Source organism: Ptychodera flava (assembly GCF_041260155.1).
Source record: "Ptychodera flava strain L36383 chromosome 23 unlocalized genomic scaffold, AS_Pfla_20210202 Scaffold_23__1_contigs__length_28996876_pilon, whole genome shotgun sequence".
Taxonomy (NCBI): Eukaryota; Metazoa; Hemichordata; class Enteropneusta; family Ptychoderidae; genus Ptychodera; species Ptychodera flava.
Window position 1 is genome coordinate 10885650 of NW_027248277.1, and position 4931 is coordinate 10890580.

The 4931-nt window shown below is 37.6% G+C and overlaps 1 long non-coding RNA gene across 1 annotated transcript; it reads right to left on the bottom strand.

Annotated features, from left to right (window-relative positions):
• Nucleotides 1-210: 210 nt before the first annotated feature.
• Nucleotides 211-4340, bottom strand: LOC139123932 (uncharacterized). Its single transcript, XR_011549797.1, has 5 exons — nt 4276-4340; nt 3578-3991; nt 3062-3145; nt 2414-2514; nt 211-1954 (listed from the first exon to the last, which is right to left on the bottom strand). It is a non-coding gene; the product is annotated as an uncharacterized lncRNA (long non-coding RNA).
• Between the last annotated feature and the right edge of the window lie 591 nt (nt 4341-4931).

The window sequence follows — 4931 nt, forward strand, 5'->3', positions numbered from 1 at the left end:
AGAGCGCGTATTCAGGTGGTCTGTCGCACAGAAAATCTTCTTTATGCCTGTGCTGTCTCCTGAATATTTTAGGACATATTGCAACCCGAGAAGGTCAAAACAGGCTATTCTTTAGGAGAGGGAGGGGTTTTTATACAGTTTACTGCTCGTACAATTTCATTCCATCGCTTTCTCATCAATTGTTTCAAAAAAAAACAATCACTGTTTCAATTATTGTAAACATTTTTATTCCACAGAAGGGCAAAAGTAGTCATTTTCAAAAGGCTGTGAAGCAAACGCATGACAAGAGACAATAAATGGCACCTGCATGTCTCGTGTGTTTCCTCGGTCATCAATATAATGACACTTCTGCACAGTACCTAGTTCAATATCTCAAAAAAGGCAAAAAGTGCGTGGAACAGCTTTAGCCCTATCTATTGAAAAATGCATCGCACTTGCAAAGCACAAGGAACAAAATACAAAGGCATCGTATCAGTTGTGGCTATGAGATACGCAACTTACAAAGGTCATAGTATGATTTTACTTCAGTAATAGCGAAGTTATCGCGGTCAAGGAAATGCGTCCATGTTGTCGCAAATACGATGACGTCCAGCAAGCAGCCACGACACGTTGTGCGCGACGAAATCAACCTCCACGACAAATAAACTCCCTTTAACGAACGAGTTTATTTTCAAGTCACGAATTCATATCTAACAAGCGTCAATCTCGAGTACGGAGTCTTTCAGCAAACGAAAAGTCACTATGTGGATAGGTTACGAAGGTGCCACATTTCAGTGAATTGACCATCGTCCGATCTCGTTTGATGTCATCCATAGTACCGTCATAAATAAACACTAGTTGTCACCGTGCCACTTCGAAAATAAGCCTTTGAATATCTGTCTTTCCTGATGACCACGAAAATATTAACTGTGTAATATTCGAAGGTTTGTAGTCTAAAGTATATCCATAGTATCACAAAGAAACACGTCGTTTGGAATCTGAGGCTGTACATCATATTTTTATCTGTTATTAATTTTAACTTTAAGCTCCATGGAGCAAGATGTGACTTGTTTTGAAATTTTGTGTTGCCGTATTGTCAATGACATTTAAAGATCTAAGAAGAATTTATGACACTCAAAATGTCTTCAAAATAATATACCTGATCATGATGTAATATTGACTATTGTGAATGTAAGTGAAGAATAAAACAATATCTCAAATTAGTGCAATTTCATTAAGGACTAATAAAAGAAATTTCAAACGCACCTTCGACATTTCGGAGGATTTCAGTAGCCTGGGAAAATTTACTTAAAAATGGAGTATAGTAAATTTGCAGTATTTTACAAAAGGTTCTGTCATGATATCCCAATTTTTACTAATTTATAAGCTACCGAACTCGATTTGGAAATATAGCAGATATATTGTTCGTCACATACATCCCCAACTGATCAAAATTACCTAAGGTAGAATGCGCCTCGGGGGACAGATATTCCGACACTCAGACTTTTACAAGTCTTTCCTGATCTAACAGTTGTTGAGTCTCATTTTAAAGCCTCTGGAGTAACAGAAGTTTGTACGATTTTAGTTTTTCCAAATTCGAAAATTTTATTTTTCCCCATGGAGTTAAAACTAGGATGGCGGCCATTTTGAATTTCAAGTGTTGGTATCAATGTTGGGTAATTTGTTTCTTTATTACCAGAACTTTGCCTGGTGACCAAAGATGTTTATTCCTTATTTGAAGAGTATGGTTGAAACTTTCGTTGAGGAAAGTTTGAGCGAAAGTATAAGTCTTCACATTCGAGGTGCATGCTACCTTACAATAATAACTTCATTCTCAGAGGTTTGTGATTTTTTTTACATGACTCGCTCACTTTGACATTTTTACATGCGTATCATTATCATACCGGGAGGGAATAAGGATATTAGCGACGCGTTACTTTCTGATTCCGTTAGTCAGGTGAAGTTATCTTGATTTCTGCAATAAAAACATATAAACGTTTGTATCATATATATATATATATATATATATATATATATATATATATATATATATATATATATATATATATATATATATATCCGGGTCAAGGTTATCTGAAGTTTCATCCACAGAGAAAAGGATTCAGTATTTTGATTTCAATTTGTACTTTCTACGCAAAGTTATATGCTCTCGGCATAAAATTTCTTGCAATAAGGTGTCTTAGAAGTTCACATTAAATGAGTCCGTACCATGATAAACCATTGAATCACGAACGCACCGATACGCCATGACAATATTGAATCTGTCAAAGCAGCATTGCTGGTGCATATATGACTTCTTTCGGAATAATATTTTATACCTTAATTTGAATGAAAAATACAAACACGCTACGTCGGCTAGTCTTTAAGTCAGCGAGACTTGATTGCCATTGAATTCAAGTTGTTGGAAGCTTACCTCTGTCGTCCTTTAGAACTGTAGCGACGCTATTGTGATAAGAACGATGAAAGATGCAAGTACCATGTGTAAACTCTTAGAGCCCACGCCACTTTCGCTCTCTGAAAATACAATATAACAACAACAACAACAATAATAATAATAATAATAATAATAATAATAATAATAATAATAATAATAATAATAATAACAACAACAACAACAACAACAACTACAACAACAACAATATAACTGAATTGCAATACAGGGATATCATGTATGATAATTACATCGATCATCTCCAATATCATTACTTTATCATCAGCATCATCAGCATTATCGTCGTTTTCGTCGTCATCGTCATCATTATCAACATGTTCTTCGTCTTTCATTCTCCATCGCTAATTTTTTTGCACCCGACATCATTTATAAAATTCATAAATCCCCCCCCTCTCTTCTCTCTCTCTCTCTCTCTCTCTCTCTCTCTCTCTCTCTCTCTCTCTCTCTGGTCTCTCTGTCTCTCTCTGTCTCTCTGTCTCTCCTGTATCTCTCTCTCTCTCTCTCTCTCTCTCTCTCTCTCTCTCTCTCTCTCTCTCTCTCTCTCTCTCTCTCTCACCGGCAAAAGTAGCATATCAACAAGGATTAGGGTCAACATAGCTTATTGCTCACCACCAGTCGTTTGTTCTTCTCCCCCAGTTGTGTCTTCAGTTGAGCCAGGTGATCCACCAGGTACAGTCGTAGGGTCAGAGTCAACTAGAGAACAAGGGTGTTCAATCAATAATGCACGCATGGTTGATGCTATCGAAAACTAGAATGCATGTAGCTAAAATATTTACTTGATGTGTATTCATACTTAAGGGATGGGGTCGTCGGAACTGCACGTATGCGACTTTTTGTTTAAAAATGTAAAAAAATTATTTCATGCATGATTTCTAGATGTATCACGTCAACAAAGCTGACGAAACATTACGATTCTACGATATTCATTGTAAATAAAATATTTGAGTTTCATCAATCGCCAACGTGCCCTAGACAGGGCCTACAGTGTTTAGGCCTACATCTGTCGTAGGGTTCCTGGAAATGACAACATGAAAATACGCCCCTATGCAATATCGAAGTATCCGTAACTAAGGTGGTGAACGAAGCTCTGTCACGTTGATTGATAACTTCATAAAAAAACGATACCTGTGCAGTCAATTACGCCAGCCGCGGCAGCTGTTAAGGCCAACATTGGTCGTCGTCGGCGGCGTTACCACTTGCATCATTGCTTGTAATCACAGCACACAGGTGAGTGTACTGACTGCATTGAGCTGCATCTGGCCTTAAGGTAGCTTCCGCATCAGATACGGTGGCAGCCATGTTTTGGGTGATTGTACCGGTGTCCCGCTCAGTGGCTTGGATGCTCTCACAGCAGGTGTAGACTTTACCGTAGCACTTTCATATTCAGCATTATTCGAAAAATATAGATTTATATCTGTGAGACTGCCTGTGCCAGCGTTGTTTCGGTAACTACGAGGTCAAACGTCATAGTGACGTCACCATTTACGCTGTATGTGACACCACTTGGTGTGTCCACTGTGAACGTGGTGGCCTCTATGTCTGTGATATTCGACAAAAAGGAGCAAAACTATTGATTAACTAAAATATACCACGTCTAAAAGTTGAATTTGGTAGACTCCAAACTAATATATATATTAATAGCTGCGTTGAGCGCAATCGCTCGCGCCCACCAAAGAGAAATACTCTACTACATTTTCATTGTTGGTACGTAAGCTGATTTACTTTAAGTCCTTTTTTCAGTGAGTGATATTAATCTATTTTGATAAACATTCAACATAGACATTTAACCATTCAAGGAAGAAAGAAAGCCATTGTCTGCTTACCTTGTGCAGCTACAAATGTCGTACCATAGAGGAAAAACACAGTTGTCAAAACAGCGTTGCAATACCTGAGAAATTAAACAAAGATTTATTCTGTACACTTAAAATGTAAACTGTATGATACAAACACAAAGAATAAATGGAATCCAAACGTTAACAAAGATTTGATAATCTGAGAGATGATAATGACATTACACGGCATCTATAGAAGGCAACGTTTGTTTTGTAACTTAAAAACTGCCGCAGTAGAGCAACCCGGCACTCACAAAACTGAAAGCGTGCAATATTCAAGCCATATCCCATACGCCAGACGTCATGTCCATTTTAAACCACGCCAGTTATGGTAACAGATAATTAAATCAAAGATCAAAGTCATTACGTATAGCGTCTGTAGTGGATTCACATTGGTCCGATCAAAGTGTACACTTACCCCATTTTCGCGAAACACCAGTTTCTGTCCTATTTGAAGAATATGGTGAAGCTGGTAATTATAAGGATACTTGGTTTGCTGTTATCCCTTATATACCTATGTTTGTAGAGTTTATTTAAGATGAAACACCTACGATTGGGCATTTAAATCCGCAGAGTCATACGCCATTCGTCATCTTTATTTGCACAAATTTCATTGGTCTAGTTCTGTAGATATACGCGTTGTTACC